The sequence below is a fragment of the Chiloscyllium plagiosum genome, unplaced genomic scaffold, assembly GCF_037043375.1.
Source record: "Chiloscyllium plagiosum isolate Xiang-an unplaced genomic scaffold, Cpla_swu_hap1 HiC_scaffold_19, whole genome shotgun sequence".
NCBI classification, from domain to species: domain Eukaryota; kingdom Metazoa; phylum Chordata; class Chondrichthyes; order Orectolobiformes; family Hemiscylliidae; genus Chiloscyllium; species Chiloscyllium plagiosum.
In genome coordinates, this window is record NW_028270157.1 from 27,621,688 (window position 1) to 27,641,188 (window position 19,501).

Genomic DNA, 19,501 nt, shown 5'->3' on the forward strand with positions numbered 1-19,501 from the left:
TATGGAGGTCTGCCCAAGAGAAACAATTATTTATACTATATTCTTTTTCAGTTACTATGGTACTGAGAGTGTCAGTCTGCTGTTGATAATGTGGCAATATCAGTGATATCCAGAGTGCTCTCCTTGCCTGACATGTGAGATTCAACTGTTAGATGCCACTTGCCACATCAACCCCAAGCTATTGTCCAAGTATACCTGTTGGCTAGTTTGGGGTATTTCATTATCACAGACATTATCAGAGCTGAGCAACGTGAATTTTTCAGAGGATAATCTTGCTCCTGGTTTTATCTCAGAAGAAAGTAATTGATTAAACAACTGAAGAGAACATTACGCTAAGCAACATATATGTTGAGCTTCCCGGGGTTGCAACAATTGGCCTCTAATAACCATAAACATCTTCCTGCATACCAGATGTGAGAATAGCTATGGATGAGGTGTCTATCTTAACCTCCATAACCTTAATTAACCTCGAGGTGAGGCAATGCTGGGCCTTCTTGCTATTATATTCAGCCAAATATCTTCCTAATGTCAAAGAAGATTACTCTCACCTCTTCTTTGCCTTTCAACTCCATATTTATATTAAGACTTTGGTCTGGAGTCAGTGACTTTGGTAGAACTCAAACTAACCTTCGTTGAAGTCATTGATGGTACCTACCATTTGTGATATTATTGATTTTTTAAATTACTTTATATAGGAATAGGAATAGGCTTTTTAGTCCCTCAAGTCTGTTCTACCATTCCCTGAGATTGGTGAGTGATCTATCACCTAACTCCATATAATCTGCCTTTGCCTATTCAAAATCCCTTAATTGCTATGGTTTACAAAAACCTAAATCTTAAGTTTATCAGGGTTAATGGAAAATACATTTTGAAACACATCCAGTTGAGCCATGACCTTATTAAATAGCAGAACAGGCTTTATGTGTTAAATGGTCTACTTCTGCTCCTATTCGGTGGGTCGTATTTGAAATTAACAATTGGTTCAGCATCAGTCACTATTTGTGAAAGAGAGTTCTACTTTAACCTCTGTGTGCAGAAGCATGAGGAAATACAACAGAAGTAGACCATTCAGCCCATCAAGCCTGTTCCACCTTTGAATACAATCGTTGGTGATTATCCACTTCAAAGTCTTTTTCCCATATTATCTCCATATCCCTTTACATCATTGGGATGTAGAAATCTGTCAATCTTTACGCTAGACATACTCAATAACACAGCTTCCAGCAATGTTGTGGGGTAGAGATTTCCAAAGATTCACAACACTGTATGTGAAAGGGTTTATCCTCAATTCAGCCATAAGTGGGTTCTGCTTTATTTTGAAAATGTGTACTTTGAGTCTCCAATAGGATGTCTACCTTAATAAAAACCAAAAGAACTGTGGATGCTGTAAATCAGTAACAACATTAGAAATTGCTAGAAAAGCTCAGCAGATTGGGCAGCATCGGTGGAGAAAAATCAGAGTTAACATTTCAGGTCAAGAGACCCTCACTCATAAGGAAGCCTACCTTGTCTGTCCCTTGTAGTATTTTGTAGACTTAAATATCACTTTCTCACATTCTTCAAAATTCTAGAGAATATATGCAGAATGTGCCCAAGGTCTCTTCATGGGATAGTCCCATCATCCTGAGAATATCTGGTGAACTTTTGTTGCACTCCTCTTTGTGAGGGGACCAAAACTGCACTCAATACTCCAGGTGTAATGTAATCAAGCTCTTATATACCGAAGCAAGACTTTGCAACCCCTGGACACAAATCCTCTTGTAATAAAGGATAACATACTAGTAACCTTCCTAATTGCCTGCTGCATCTTCATGTAAGCCTTCAATGACTCATTGATGAGCACGCCCAGGTCCCTTTGTATATTAAGATTTTCTAATTTCTTACCACATAAGAAACACTCTGCTGATCTGTTCCTCCTGTCAAAGTAGATAACCTCAAATTATTTCACATTACATTTCTTGTGTTATATTCTTGCCCATTAACAAAGTTTGTCCAAAGCATGTTATCTACATACATGAAAATAATATACTTGGTCCCCACATTCAAATTATTGACATATATTGTGAACAGCTGGAACCCAAGTACTGATCCTTGTGATATTCCACTGGTCACAACCTGCCAATGTGAGATGACCCATTTATATTTGCTTATTATTATTCTCTGTTTTCTGCATGCTACTCAATCCTTAATCAATATTCCCTCTTATACCTTGTGTTTTAGTTTTCTATTTGAGGGAAATTATTATTAATAAGGTTTCATGAACTAAAGGAACTGAAAGCCTTTATTCTAACTTTTAGGAAAAGTCCCTTAGTCTTAAACCTCCCAACTAGCTGAAACAGTCTATCTCTGTCTAATCAATTCCTCTTTATTTTTTGGAAATTTGGCGTAAAACACCCCATAGCCCACTAAACTCTGGGTGATACAACACTTTGCAGAAGATTGGAGATAGACTAGTAGCATTGTTGACTCGTTTGGATTGTTCATGTGTTTTCTGGATCAGAGATACACAAGCAGTTTCCTGCAATGTTGGGTAGATGCCTATTGTACCATTGCATAGGACTAGCTGATCTGGGCTGGTTATTACTTATGCACTTCAGCAATACAGGTAGTGTCATCAAGATCTGTCGACTTTATGTCCAATAAACTCAATCACCTCTTACTGTCATTTAAACCAAAACAAATTATTTAGATGTAGGGACCTTAGAAGGAGCTGAGTATGATCGTCAACTTATCACATGCGATCAAACCTATTTGCCAAAATAATTGAAGCTTATCTTTTGCACATCCAACAGTTTGCCATGGTTATAGGTGATAGAATTCATGCAGATCTTTTCTTCCATTAGTTTTCTGGTTGTCCAGCGCCATCTTTCAATGGATACGTAAGTTAGATGTACTGACGTCTACTTTAATCTGTTGATTATGGAACTACTTGGTTCCACTTGAATCAATTTACTTTTGATTCTTAGCATGTAAGTAGGCCTGTATTGTAACCTCACCAAGTTTGTATATTATTTTAAAATGTACTCCCTGCATGTGTTTGGAATGTGAGGCATATACCAAGCATAAGGTTATGTGGTGATACTTACTCCTGCTGATGGCCCACATTACCTCATGAATTTTTAGTTTGGCTACTAAGGTTTGCTTTGCTTATCCACTCAGCCCAAGTATATGTGGAGGGTGTTCTCACACTGCAAATGAGATATTGAGATAAGAAGCATTATCTCCTAGCAATGTTATTACTTGAAAGAAGATGGGAGTATTATGGGAATGTCACTGGTTCAGAAGTCTGAGGTAATACTCTGAATTAATAGGTTCAAATCCTACATCAACATTAGTTGGTGGAATTTAAATTATATTAATAAATTTGGAATACAAACATGGTCTTAGTAATAGTGACGATGACAGCCATCAACTGTCACTTCTTAGGGAAATAAATCTGCCATCCTTATTTGGTCTGGATTAGACGTGACTCTGGACCCACAGTAAATGTGCTGCCCTCTGAAATGGCCAAGCAAGCCACTCACTTCAAGGGCAAGTAGGAGTAGTCAATAAGTCATGGCACTGAGTGGAATATGTGAGGACCTGACAAAGAAAACAAAATATGCACAGACCGACTGGTTCAACGGCAATGTGGTCAAGCATGCTAGTTCCCTCTTCACTTGAGGCTGATCCTTGCTAATACTTCTATTTTCCACACTTCAGCTCATCCAAGACAGTCAGGCACTGAATTGTCTCAACCACAACATATTTCGTGCCTATAGAATTCACTCAGTATTTCCTCAAGCAAAAGCAATGTGCAGGTTTATTGCTTTGTCAGTTGTGAGTATGCAGTTCAACAGGAAATCTTCTATGCCTTGTGCTTGCCTAAGTTACAAGACAACATAAAATCTGGAATCAATATTGAGGACTCCCAAAGGCAACTCTTATCCAAACAAAAAACGCTAAGAATGATAAAAGAGGAGTCTGAAGATTGAAGCTGATAAACATGGTTTTATGAGTAAAGCAATGTCAAATTTTTCTTGAATTTTGTGTGATGGCAAATCACTTAGCTTGGAACCCAGATGTCAGTCAGAGGAACATTACAGTATTGACTAGGCTGAGATTTTAACATGAAACAGCTAAATAGACAATAGGCAATAGACAATAGATGCAGGAGTCGGCCATTCTGCCCTTCGAGCCTGCACCACCATTCAATATGATCATGGCTGATCATCCTTAATCAGTATCCTGTTCCTGCCTTATCTCCATAATCCTTGATTCCACTATCCTTGAGCGCTCTATCCAACTGTTTCTTAAATGAATCCAGAGACTGGGCCTCCACTGCCCTCTGGGGCAGAGCATTCCACACAGCCACAACTCCCTGGTGAAGAAGTTTCTCCTCATCTCTGTTCTAAATGGTCTACCCCGTATTTTTAAGCTGTGTCCTCTGGTTTGGCACTCACCCATCAGCAGAAACATGTTTCCTGCCTCCAGAGTGTCCAATCCTTTAATAATCTTATACGTCTCAATCAGATCCCCTCTCAGTCTTCTAAACTCAAGGGTATACAAGCCCAGTCGCTCCAATCTTTCAACATAAGATAGTCCTGCCATTCCAGGAATTGATCTCGTGAACCTACGCTGCACTCCCTCAATAGCCAGAATGTCTTTCCTCAAATTTGGAGACCAGAACTGCACACAGTACTCTAGGTGTGGTCTCACCAGGGCCCTGTACAGCTGCAGAAGAACCTCTTTGCTTCTATACTCAATCCCTCTTGTTATGAAGGCCAGCATGCTATTAGCCTTCTTCACCACCTGCTGTACCTGCATGCTTACCTTCATTGACTGGTGTACAAGAACACCTAGATCTCTCTGTACTGTCCCTTTACCTAAACTGATTCCATTTAGGTAGTAATCTGCCTTACTGCTCTTGCCACCAAAGTGGATAACCATACATTTATCCACATTAAACTGCATCTGCCATGCATCTGTCCACTCACCTAACCTGTCCAGGTCACCCTGTAATCTCCTAACATCCTCATCACATTTCACCCTGCCACCCAGCTTAGTATCATCAGCAAATTTGCTAATGTTATTACTAATACCATCTTCTATATCATTAATAATATAAACTGCAGTTCCAGCACGGATCCCTGCGGTACCCCACTGGTCACTGCCTGCCATTCCGAAATGGAGCCATTTATCACTACTCTTTGTTTCCTGTCAGCCAACCAACTTTCAATCCAAGTTAGTACTTTGCCCCCAATACCATGCGCCCTAACTTTGCTGACTAACCTCCTATGTGGGACTTTATCAAAAGCTTTCTGAAAGTCCAGGTACACTACATCTACTGGATCTCCCTCGTCCATCTTCAGAGTTACATCCTCAAAAAATTCCAGAAGATTAGTCAAGCATGATTTCCCCTTCATAAATCCATGCTGACTCTGACCTATCCTGTTACTGCTATCCAGATGTGTCGTAATTTCATCCTTTATAATAGTCTCCAGCATCTTTCCCACCACTGAGGTCAGACTAACTGGTCTATAATTTCCTGCTTTCTCTCTCCCACCTTTCTTAAAAAGTGGTACAACATTAGCCACCCTCCAATAGTTTTATGGCAGTTTTTTTTACCACCTTAACACTATTTCACTCATATTTACTTTTACTTTGCTAAAAATGTAAATGGGGAATCTTTTCCTGCTAATCTCTTCCTTTGCATTGAAACTAAGATGCTGCTATTGTATCTAGACTACATTGTAAATATTTTAACAATGATTTTCCTCAAAGACTAGTGTCAGCTGAATTGAATTGATTAATTCAAGTTATAGATTTTCAAGTTACAGGTAAGTCAAACTGTCAATTTCTTAATGACAGAAATTGCAAGCAAGTTACACAGTTACACTTAGCCAACTTATCAAACTAAATGGATAATGTCAGATTAATTGCTGTAAACCAAACAATTCTGAGATCGTCATGTGGTCTGTGTCATATGAGATTAAGCCAGTAGATGGCAATGCATTATCACGTACACTCCACATTCATTGAAAAGGAGTGGCTAGTTTGATATAAGATATCACGATTTAGTCGTGTTATAAACATGACACATTACCAGAAAAGCAATCTATTCAAATCAGGTGAAAATTTTATCAAGACCCGGTGTCAGGCACAATTTTTCCTGTCCCAAGATTGAATTGATTTCTGTGTGTAGCGCAATGTGAAATGTATCACTGAGCGTTTGCATAATCAAGAGGAGGCCCAGCAGGTACATTGGGGTGCAATATACTGATAGCTTGCTTGTTCAAAGAAGACACTTACTGTGCAGAAGCTGCTGCAGACTGTTTGTTGGGAACTGGCTAGAAGCAAACCCTCAGAAAATAGCGCAATAGAGAAAGAGAAGACTCCCCAGAGAGCAAGGTGACAGATGACTTTGCAACAGAGGACACAAATAAAGACTGCAAAGCAACCACTTACAGGAGAACACTGATAGTCATGCACACCATTATTAGGTCTATCAAACAACATGCTGTCACTGCCAAGGAGTCTAACACAGGGCTTCGTTCAGAGCTGGGCTTTATTCTTTTCCAAATAGTAGTGGTCAGCAGTCCAAACTATGATGCAACATAGATAGAAACAATGTAACATCTCAGGTAAAGGTCAGACATGAGATCTATGTTTAGTACTATGTAGGCTCAGACCATGATCATTCATGGCCTAGACACCTATGTTCAAATGGGATTACAGGATCTCAAGACATCCAGCAAACTATCCACCAAGCGATTTCTGAGATAGATCAGGCTTTGCCCTGAGAGAGTGTCAGTGGCTCAGTACTGTATGAACCTGCTGTCCCCTCTGAGGATGATTGCATTTGTATTTCCTATACTACCATCAGGGCCCATCTAAACCAATCATCAGCCAGCTTAGCCATCAGATGGTTCTAAAGTCCAATATTTGAGCAGATAAAGCCCTGAGTTGCTTGCGGACATTCTGCAAGACCATCTATGCTGTTGATCTGTCAGAGTCAGCAGGTCGCACTAGCCATGCTGCAACCACAAGAGCAGTGGGACAGGTAAAGGCACTTGAAAGACAGATAGTAAGACAGTGATCAGGACAGGACATTAACTGGATCTGCACAACCCAAGATGGTAGATCATGGCATCAAATTAATAGTAGAATCTGTAGATGTCATAATTTGTCCACCCTGCATGTTGCAGCTGTAAACCTAGCACATCCATTTTAGCACTCTCAGCCAGGATTCAATCACATCAGCTGCCTTTTATCAGTTCAGGCTTGTTAGCACTGACAACAGTAGTGCTATGAACTCCAATGTTATGACTGCTGCATCCAAACTAGCTATAATTCTTAAACAGAACCATTGATATGCCTTAAGTTGTATTGTCTTGAATCCTCCTGCTTATTTAGCATAAGCAGGCAGAGTCCTAACGATCTAATCTAAATCAAGTTTTACACTGTGTAACACAGGAAACAACCTTGCAATGCAAAATTGTTAAAACTAATTTCCAATGAAGAGTTACCAAATCGAAATGTTAACTCTACTTTTCCTCCACAGATGCTGTCAAATCTGCTGAGTTTCGCCAGCAATTTTTCTTTTTGTTGCAGATCTCCAGCATGCCCAGTTCTTTGTTTTATTTTATTACTGCTATTTTGTGTCTTAATTATCTTATACAGTTTTACATAGTCATACAAGTAACAAGTAACATTTTAAAACATATTTTACTCAAGGTGTATTGTGCATGCTATGACTGTTTAAGACCTTATCTTAATGGGTATATCAAGCGAACAAAATGGAGCCATAAAACTACTTTGCTACTTATACTGACAGGATAAAGTATCTCTGGACTCTCTGAAGATCATGTTCAACTATCGACAACATTGAATTCAAATTTTGCAGGATTAATAGCAACTTCAGCCACAATTTTGCTGGATTTCATATTTTAAAAGAAGAAAACCTTACTTGTTTACTCTAAAAAAATTTAAATATTACAGTTAAATCCTGAAAAGATGGAGATCTAGTGAAAGAAATACAAAAACTTTGACAAAATAAAAGAGACTAAATACAAACCCCCACAATGAGTTCAAGTTCTGGGAAACAGAAAGCATAACATTACAGAAACAAGTTGCTCTTTGTTTACTTTTTTTAACTTTGACCTGTTTATCCATTGGATTTTACATTTCATGGGGTTATGTTACAGCAATCCTGTTCTAATTAAAAATGCCTCTGGATTTTCCCAAGATTAAGGCTTTGAAAATGTGCAGGTATCTGTTTCGGAGTGATACAATCACTAGACTACTTTGAAACAGAAAGAGAATTAGTCTGCTCCCTGCTGTTGCTAGTAATATGTGTTCCAAAATTATGACATTATAGCATCTTTGTACACATTATAATCAATGCAAACAAATATTTAACTAACAAACTATGCAATCTTAAATGAATGATCAAGAATGTGAAGTGTTAATCTTTCAACTGAGTAAACTACATATCATGCAAATTAAGGTTGTTTGTGTTACTATTGGGCTACTCAGCCCCTTGCATCAGATGGTAGGAACAAGTCTCATTCTCACCGAGGTTGTCAGACAGAGGAGATCGAAGTTTAACATATTCCTAGAGCTAGGGCATATGAGAAATCAGAAAGATAGAGAGTCTGACCTTCCTTTGTTTTAAATCCTAATAAGTTATAAAGCAGTCTTTGCAAGGAACTGAAAGCACATAGCATGCACACATCTTGATCGGGGAACAATGTATGGAACTGTGGACATTGAAGTGGGGCAGAAATTCTGAAAAGAGTAGTAACTGTCTTTGTACTTTTGCCCAAGATAATTTTAGTTTGATATAGATATAACATGACAAAACATTCCAAGGTGCTTCATAGGAACATTATTAAAAGAAAATATGATCACTGAGCCATGTGAGGAAATGACCAATAAACTTAGACAATGAGGAAGGTTTTAAAAATGACTTAAAGGAGGAAAGTGATGTAGAGAGATGAAGGAGGCAAAGTGAGGGACTTGAAAAACTGAGAAACTAAAAGGAATTCATGCTATATTGTTAAAAGGAGTGGCATTTGTAAAAGTTGATGACTTCCCTAGACCAGATAAGCTTCATCATGGAATGTTGAAGATGGTAGCCAGAGCAATAGTGGAGGCACTAGTAGTTATAGTTCAAAGTTTTAAGACATTATGGAAAGTGGCTAATGTGACCCACTGTTTAAGAAGGGAGGAAGAGAGAATTGTGAACCTGCTAGGTTTGACATCAGCCATTGGATGTAATAACTGGACATTTAGAAAAGAATGTTAAATCTGTGCAGAATCAACAAGGAATTTTGAAAGGGAAATTACATTTGATAAACTTTGTGAGTGTGTTAGTTGTATCATAGATAAAAGGAAACTAGTTGGCCCACAGCTAGAATACTGTGAACAGTTTTGGACTCTTTGTCTCAGGAAAAATATAGCAGCATTGAAATCAGACCAAATAAGGTTAACTATGTTAATTCCAATGATGGAGTGATTTTGTTTTGAGGAAAGGTTGAATAGATTGGGTTTGTATTTGAAGGATCAAATGGCCTACTACTGCTCTTTTACTTTATGGTCTTATAATTTGAATAAGTAAGAAGTTATTCATTGTAGTAAAGAAAACAGAAACACAGAATATTGCTTAAACATTAAGAAATTTGAAATGCCAAAAAGTACCTGGTGTTTGTTCATAAGTCACTGAAAGCTAGTACGTAGGTGTACCTAGCAATTAGGAAGCCCACAGTCGCTCAGTCTTCATTACAAACAGATTTGAGTCTTATAGTAATTGTATACAGCCTTGCTGATATTGGCACCTGAAGTACTGGGTACAGTTTTGTCTCCATAACTAAGAAAGGATACTCATTCCCTGGAAGGAATGCAATAGAGATTCACCAGTTTAATCCTTGGGATGGTGGGATTGTCTTTTAAAGAGAGTCTGAGTTTATATTCCCTCGAGTTTCAAAGAATGAGAAGAGATCTCATTGAAACTTGCAATATTCTTACATTCTATGTGACTGAGTGAATGTAGAAACGATGAATAGTTGAGAATCAGAGGACATAATTTCAGATTAAATGCAAGGCCATTTAAGACTGAGATGAGAAGGGATGCCTTCATTAAGAGGGTGGTGAATCTTTGTAATTCTCTGCCCAAGAGGTCTTTGGAAGCTCAATCTTGAGCACTTTCAATTAATGATATCAGGGTATATGTGGTTAGTAAGACAATGGTATAGAGATGGAAGATGAATTACAATCAAACTGAATGGTGGAGCAGGTGTAACAGTCTGAACTGCTTCCTCTTGATCCTATGTTCAGAGTTTAGGGTCTTGGCACTTGAAGGTACAGCCACCAATGCTGCAATCACCTTCATATTGAAACAGTCAAATTTAGAATACAAGAACATAAGAACTAAGCACAGTATGCAATTCATCCCCTTAGGCCTGCTGCACCATTCAATAAGATCATGGCTGGTCTCTTCTCGGCCTTAACACCACTTTCCTGCCCATTCTCCACCACCTTTCCATCAGTTACTCATTAAAAACCTATCACCTCCTTAAATTTCGTCAGCGTCCCAGCATCCAACACACTTTGAGTAGTGAATTCCACAGATTCACAACACTTTGAAAGAAGTAGTTCCTCCTCATTTCTGTTTTAAATCTGTCACCCCTTTAGGGGTGACAAAAACATTTTAAAAAAGGTTTCAGCAGCAGGGTAGCCAAGACGAGGCAAAATTACAGAGGTGGAAACCGATGGTTGTAGGATGTCATGACTATGAGTCAAAAGCTTGTTTTAGGATTAAATGTGACACATTGACTTAATCTCAAAACTGCTGGCAGAGAGAAGGATGGAGTCAGTAACTGGGGAATGGAGCTTGGTGTAGCAACCAAAAACAATTGCTTTAGTCTTCCCAATATTTAGTTGGAGGAAACTTCTGGATATTGGATAAGCCACTTGATTATTTAGCAAGTGGTAAAATTGGGAGAGATGGTGGTGAGGTAGAGCTGGGTGTCATCAGAATGCATGCAAAAACTAACATTGTGCCTTTCACTGACAGGTAGCATATAGATGAGAAATAAGACAAGCCAAGGATGGATCCTATTAGCAGACCTCATATTCTGCGCAATTCCTATGCAAGGAATTCTATAATTGTTTTTACTTCTAATGTTCCTTCACACTGTCACAGGATTTCTGATACAGCCCAAAAGAAGGTAAATCTGGTGTTTTATTGCAATGTTTAAATAGGTTTAATAAATTTATCCTCACTAAAACCAGCTCTGCATTTCCCAGGTGAAATTTGATGCTGTTCCCCCATAATATGGCGGCAGAGGTATGTAATCAGGGAGAAGCATGGTACGTGGTACCCCATCTCCACCTAAAGTCTATGGCAGGAAGCCAGTAAATTGCCTTAATACCCTGCCACTATTTGAGGTTCTTAAGTAGGCCTACTCTTGGCCCTCAATCTGCTGCCACTTTGATGAAGGGCTTATGCCTGAAACATCTACTCTCCTGCCCCTGGGATGTTGTCTGACCTGCTGTGCTTTTCCAGCACCAAACTTCTCAACTCAGATACTCTAACATCTGCAATCCTCACTTTCTCCTATTTACCATACAGGGTGTGTGAGCTGTGCGCAAAATTTCTTGAAGGCTGTAAGGGGGATCCTCATCCAGCTGCTTAGAGCCACCAGCCTGTCCTTTCCCATGGCCTCCTGGATCTATAGTGACTTTGGGCCACGGGCAGATGCAATACTGACAGAAACCTTCCCCTCTACAGTGGCGCTGCTGATAGTACAGCTGCTGAACTCTGACTGGCTGGGAGAGTCTCTGCCGCTGGGTTCTGGTTCTCAGGGAAAGTCACTGCTCTCCAGTTAAGTGATGGATTGCCTAACAGAAGAGATTCCAACCTCTCACCAGTTTTCCAGCCAGTCGGCTCCGTCACCTCCATCAAATACCTTCTGTTTTTTTAAATGAACATTTTAATTTATTTATGGAATGTGGATGCCACTGGCGAGGCCAGTATTTATGGTTCAATCATAATTGCATTTTTATAGGGCAGTTAAGAATCAATCACATTGCTTTGGTTCTGGGGTCACAGACATGTCATATTGGGCAAAGATAGCAGATTTCTTTCCTTAAGCAACATTAGTGAGCCTGGTATATCTGTCCACAATCTGGTAATTTCACAGCTGCCACGTATACTAACATTTTATTCCACATTTATTTAATTGATTGAATTTAAATTCCCCAGCTGCCATTTTAGTTTGGAACTCATTTCTCCAGATCGTTTATCCAGGCCTTGGAGGATGTCCCATAACATCACCATTATGCTACCACTTTTGATACAGACTACATTAACATTTTGAAAACTTGTGCATGGATGATAGTAAATAAACTGAAACTTAAAACTTCCATAATTAAAGAAGGAGTAAATGGGGTAGATTTTAATGCTTACTATCCTGAAAACACTTAGTGTATCACCACCTTGTGTCACATGACAAAGCCACTGGGTATACCCTGGAAGGCTGCCTTCTTGGCGGGGAATGGGGATGTTTGTGCACATCATCCTGAATGGTGAGCCCTGTTCACATCAAGTGCGACCCATCTGGAAAGACTCCACTCTGTCCTCCATAACTTTTGCAGGCATAATCCTCATTCTGTAAACCTCAGGAACCCTGACTGCAGCCAGGCAGGTGCCCATTTGGGATTAAATCCCATTGCTGCTCCCAGAAATGATGGCAAATTAGAGAAGCAAGCAAGCAAAAATTGGCATTGGCAAACCAGGCATAATACTGGATGAAGCTTTGACTGATGATGTGCATCCATGGAGGAACCTCTATTAATTCTTCATTAATACCAGATGTAAATTAAATTGAGAGAAATATGCCATTTATGTGCATATATACACAATAATTCAGGACAGAATAATAATCATTGTTGCTGTCCATGAGTCTGTATTTAGAATATGAAATTTATCACCATTGGCTTAAGTTTGGGGTGCAATATTAATGAAAATATCCTTGTGTAGAAATTCTAAACAATTTAATGCGTCACAAAATAAAGTGCAAAAATACAGACTACAAATTAATTGGTCATTGTAATCCTAAATTTGAAACAATGGTATGAAACATCCCTAAAGCTACAATTCACTATGACCTTCCCTGATAAGACTAGTTTCTACACCAAATTACTAATAACAGTAAAACAATGGCAGCATAAACATATTGAAGACCGCTCAGCTTGAATGCAATTTTAAAAAAATATTGATTTTGGAATCAAAGAATGACATGTTTCTCAATTGCTACAATTGATCTAGAGAACCAGTGGGCAAATGAGTCAAAACACCTAGGAAAACAGTTCTGTGGCACATCTCCCTTCACCTCAGGGGTCTGATTCTGAATTCTGTTCAGGCTAACAAGATGATGCCAATCTCAGTCATTAGAGTCCTATCTCAGCCCAGTTCTTCTCTATTTCTTTTTTGCTTTGTGTACACAGTATAAATACTGGAACAAAATTCATTAACTTTTTAAAAGCGGTCACAGCTCTAAAAAAAACCTTGACAATTTTTTGTTTTAAATAAACCACTTGAAGAATTCCAGGCTAAAGAAAAGGTGAACCACTGGCATGTGTTCTTGGGTACTTATTGCAAAAGAATCATCTCCTTCCAGTATTAAACACTGTTCATTTCAATCAATTAACTATTGTGGTGATAGATGAAATCTCTGGCACACTTGAACTGGTTCCACATGCTATTTATTCTCTCCAATGAACCACAATCAGTTTTTGCTAGCCTTGATTTCTTTTACAGAAAGCTCACCGACAGGTTACTTCTATAAGTAACACTGCATACCGTTTGATAACAGTAGTTTCAAAATAATGTTTAGAAAAGAAATATCTGCCTAATATTTCACTATTTACTCACTAATATGTTGCGATACAGAGTACAAGGATAATGTAGAGTCATTGAGTCATGGAGTTATACAGCATGGAAACAGACCCTTCAGTCCAATCCTTCCATGCTGACCAGATATCCTAAACTGATTAGATTAGATTAGATTACATTACAGTGTGGAAACAGGCCCTTCGGCCCAACAAGTCCACACCGACCCGCCGAAGCGCAACCCACCCATATCCCTACATTTACCCCTTACCTAACACTACGGGCAATTTAGCATGGCCAATTCACCTGACCTGCACATTTTTGGACTGTGGGAAGAAACCGGAGCACCCGGAGAAAACCCACGCAGACACAGGGAGAACGTGCAAACTCCACACAGTCAGTCGCCTGAGGCGGGAATTGAACCCGGGTCTCTGGCGCTGTGAGGCAGCAGTGCTAACCACTGTGCCACTGTGCCGCCCATAATCCCATTTCTCATATTCCTCTAAACCTTTCCTATTCATGTATGCACCCAGATGCCTCTTAAATGTTGTAATTGTATTCACCTCCACCATCTCTTTTGGTAGCTCATTCCATACACACACCATCTTCTGCATGAAGTGATTGCTTTTTAAATTTTTCCTCTCTCACCTGAAATCTATGCCTCTAGATTTGAACTCCTCCACCTGGTTATTCACTCTATACATTCTCCTTATGATTTTATAAATCTCTATAAGGTCACCACTCAGCCTCCAATGCTCTAGGGGAAACAGCCCCAGCCTATTCAGCCTTCCCCCACACCTCAAACATTCCAATCCCACCAACATCCTTGTTAATCCCGGTGTGGGGGAGAGCGAGCCCGGTGTGGGGGAGAGCGAGCCCGGTGTGGGGGAGAGCGAGCCTGGTAGGGGGGAGAGTAAGCCCGGTAGGGGGGAGAGTAAGCCCGGTCTGGGGGAGAGTGAGCCCAGTGGGAGGGAGAGTGAACCAGCAGCCAGAGATGGCACTGGAGAATGGTGACTTCAATGTTGGTTGGCCCACAAGTGCTGGACCTGAGATGGTGACGGCACCAGCTTTTAAGATAGCAGCAACAGCAGGATGGCCTTTGCGATCAGTGCCAGATTCGGGATGTTTAGCTTCAGCTGCAGCAATAGGGTAGGTAAAAATCAGTTTTTCTGGTGTGTTGACAGGGATGGCCATTGCTTCGGCAGTGACTTGGTAGGCCTGGTGTGATGGTCCTGGAATGCAGTAACGGTGATGGCGGCCCTGGAGTGGTTCTCCTGGGGTGTGGGGTGTTGGTGGGCCTAGAGCCCACTGTGGAGCCTCCCCTCTACCGATGTCGAGCAGTGCACAGGAGATGAGGAAGAGCTCTGTTTTTGATTGCGTTCTGGTTGTGTTGTAGTATCTCCTGTAACTCAAGATGGCACCGGAGTATGGCGACACCTTACACTTTTCACTGCATTTATTTGTTAAATATTAGTGACAATAAATCATTCAAAAAATAAAAGCTTTGAAACCACAGATTCCATCACAACACAAGGTACATTTAGAGTCATAGAGATGTACAGCACGGAAACAGACCCTTCAGTCCAACTCATTTATGCCAACCAGATATCCTAAATAAATCAATTCTGATTTGCCAGCATTTGGGCCATATCCCTCTAAATCCTTCCTATTCATAAATCCATTTAGATGCCTTTTTAATGTTGTAATTGTACCAACAACCACCACTCCGTCTGGCAGCTCATTCCATACACACGCCACCCTCTGCATGAAAAGTTGCCCCTTAGGTGCCTTTTCAATCTTTTCCATCTCACTTTAAACCCAAGTCCCCTACTTTTGGACTCCCCAATCTACAGAAAAGACCTTGTCTATTTATCCTATCCATGCCCCTCATGATTTTATAAACCTCTATAAAAAGTCACCCCTCAGCCTCCACCACTCCAGGGAAAATAGCCCTCGTTTATTCAGCCTCTCCCTAAAGCTCAAAACCTCCAACCCGGCAAGATTCTTGTAAATCTTTTCTGAATCCTTTCAAGTTTCACAACATCCTTCCTATAGCAGGAAGACCAGAATTGCATGCAGTATTCCAAAAGTGGCCTAACCAATGTTGTACAAAACCGTTTTGGTATGTATCATGATGATTTCGTACAGTTGCTGTTTATTATAAATAAGTGAATACAAAATTTACTTCAATTTAGCAAGCCTGCCATGTATTAAATATCTCACATGAAACTTAGCAAAAACTTAAAAATTCAAGTACTTTTGCAATCACAATTTTGAAATTGATATAAAGTCCTAAATTATACGTTAGATTTAAAAACCTAAATAGATACTTGGCTTCAGGTTTTGACATGAAATCACAATGGACTAACATTCATAAAACTTTGATTAATTTAAAAGAAAAATGACAAGAACTCTGCTTGAGGTTCTCAAATTTGGCTGCAGAATAAAGGAAGATGCAAAGTGAAAGCTAATAAATTGATCAAGAGAGAGAAGCTCAGAGGGAGATTTTGCCGTGGCAAACTTGGCAAATGTTTAGGAGCAACCATTTGTCCACTCTTTCAATCAGAGAAACGTGCTCAGACCTAAAGGGGATCTGTGTGTAAAATGTTCTATGCCTTATACTGGTGTAAACCTAGCTTTTTATTGATACTTCCATCAGATCCTTGCTCACAGCACTCATGCAGCTCTTCACCAATATCAACTATGAATTGATTTGACCAAATTCAAAATATACCATTGTTTCTTCCATTCCCTTGCTCTTGTCACCAGCATGCTTCTGCTGAAGCCAAGGTTAACATGGGCAGGTTATTAGTTTGAAGCAATGTTTTAAAGTATGAAATAATCTTCTCTGCACAATACTGTATTTGCAATATTTGGGGAGTTTACTGTATAATTGTGTTTATTTTTAAGTAGATATATAAAGTGTTGCATTCCTTGCTTGGGTAGGTAATTTTGTAATTTGGAAAATTTCAAACTCAATGAAGCAGTTCAATAAGGTTAGGTTTACAGACCACTTAATGTGACCACATTACATGCAAGACTCACAAACAAAGATCTCTTTCAACGAATAGTGGTGAATGAAATAGGGTTCCACTAGCTTTCATCATTGAGCAAACAATCTACAAAAAACTACTCAATGGGCCATAGTGTCTTTAACCCCAAAGTTTTCATCAATTTTCTTGCAAATAGTGATTTATTTCAAAAATTAAAAACAAAATGTGAAACTATAACAAAACTAATGGTTATTTGCTGCATTGTCTGATCCATTAGGAAATTTGAAATTCCACTTTTGGGAACTCAGTGACCTTATCATGCATTCTTAGGCCATTGGCCAATTTTCTTTTTAAAGCAACTGGCAAAAGCAATTACTTTGAACTGCTGACTGAGAAATTAACAACAATCCCAATGACAGATTTCATATCATGATGAAATTTAATTTGCTGCAGCGTTGAAAGATAAATTTCAACTTTAATTCCAATCTATTTCTGCTAAATCATGGTAAATGACAGAAGAAGAGCTTAGTTTTATTAAAGTTTCATGGCTAATTTATTCTGTAGTGAAGTAAACTAATACACATATTACTTCTAATACATTCTCCTTTGTGCTTTAAAACAAGACTAGAAGTATGTATTATGTTCATAGTATCAGGAAAACCTGTGGAAATGTGAGAAACTGCAGTTTTCTTGAACAGATCAGCTGTGATACAATATAATGCAAACCTCTGGCCTGTTGCACTCATTTCCCCTCCTGGTGAAGTAACCAAAGATGATTAAAAGTGGCTTAAGTGACTGAACAAATATGAGCTAGCTTGGAGTAAGTAACCCAATGGTTACACAGCCCTGTACACCTGCATTGAGCCTATATACAATTACACCAACAACTATGAGCAATTCTGCAACATCTTTAGATCTCGGTTCTTTACATGAAGGAACCACAGCTTCTTCACTCAACATTGACTTTCTTTTCAGCAGGGATAGCATTTTAATGGAGCTGAGTAATGAAAACTGAATAAACTTCAAAAAAGCATTTCAAATTAATTCATCAGATTAAATTTGCTGATTAAAAAGCATTTTATATGGGACTTCTTTGAAAGAAAGAACTTACATCTATATTGTGTTTTTCATGTCCTTAATACATCCAACAAAGAGACCTTGGAGTGCAGGTTCATAGCTCCTTGAAAGTGGAGTCATGGTAGATAGGATAGTGAAGAAGGCGTTTGGTATGCTTTCCTTTATTGGTCAAGAGTACGGAGTACAGGAGTTGGGAAGTCATGTTGCGGCTGTACAGGACATTGGTGAGGCCACTTTTGGAATATTGCATGCAATTCTGGTCTCCTTCCTATCAGAAGGATGTGTGAAACTTGAAAAGTTTCAGAAAAGATTTACAAGGATGTTGCCAGGGTAGGAGGATTTGAGCTATAGGGAGAGGCTGAATAGGCTGGGGCTATTTTACCTGGAGCATCATGTTTATACAATCATGAGCAGCATGGATAGGGTAAATAGACAAAGTATTTTCCCTGGGGTGGGGTAGTCCAGACGTAGAGGGTGAGAGGGAAGAGATATAAATGAGACCTAAGGGGCAACGTTTCCATGCAGATGGTGGTGCGTGTATGGAATGAGCTGCCAGAGGGAATGGTGGAGACTGGTACAATTGCAACATTTAAAAGGCATCTGGTTGGGTATATGAATAGGGAGGGTTCAGAGGGATTTGGGCCAAGTGCTAGCAAATGGAACTAGGTTAGATTGGGATATCTGGTCGGCATGGACGAGTTGGACCGAAGGGTCTGTTTCCATGCCGTACATCTTTATGACTAAGTTGCCTCTCTTGGGCAATAAATGTAGGAAAAATGATTACACATTCCCTTTAGTTAGAAATTCAGAATATTTCACTTAGGCAAAGTCTTTTCCCTGGGGTCGGAGAGTCCAGAACTAGAGGGCATAGGTTTAGGGTGAGAGGGGAAAGATATAAAAGAGACCAAAGGGGCAACTTTTTCACACAGAGGGTGGTATGGGTATGGAATAAGCTGCCAGAGGAAGTAGTGGAGGCTGGTACAATTGCAATATTTCAGAGGCATTTGGATGGGTATTTGAATAGGAAGGGTTTAGAGGGATATGGGCCAGGTGCTAGCAGATGGGACTAGATTGGGTAGTATATCTGGTCAGCATGGACAGGTTGGATCGAAGGGTCTGTTTCCATGCTGTACATCTCTATGACTCTATTGAAATTCCTGTACCATATCTACTATTAGCGGTCACACTATCAGTGGAAAGATTGAGGCTGCTGGCCACCCAATTGACTGGCAGTCCTGGTGGTGGCTCCACAATTGGCCTCTGCTGTTAAAATACCACCCAGTACTGTGCCTTTTGTACATGCAGACTCCAAACACAATTTCAGACCCAGCAGCAGGGCAGCCTGGGCTTTGGAAAAGTCCAGCCTGTGATGCACAACACATGAGACATTGGTGTTACAAATCTGGACTCAAATTTCCAGTTGGGTTTGCCATATGTCTGCCTGTGAGTCACCACCACCACTGTCTCTGAACCAGATAGATCCTGACTGGGCTTTAATGAGCTTTTCTCCACATACAGAATAATCAACACTTCAAATGGAATTCCTTGCAATGAC

General features: G+C 39.7%; 1 protein-coding gene across 1 annotated transcript in view; it reads right to left on the reverse strand.

Moving 5' to 3' along the window:
* Positions 1 to 19,501, reverse strand: part of otogl (otogelin-like) — a 209,721-nt gene that overhangs the window by 127,523 nt on the left and 62,697 nt on the right. The window lies entirely within an intron of this gene.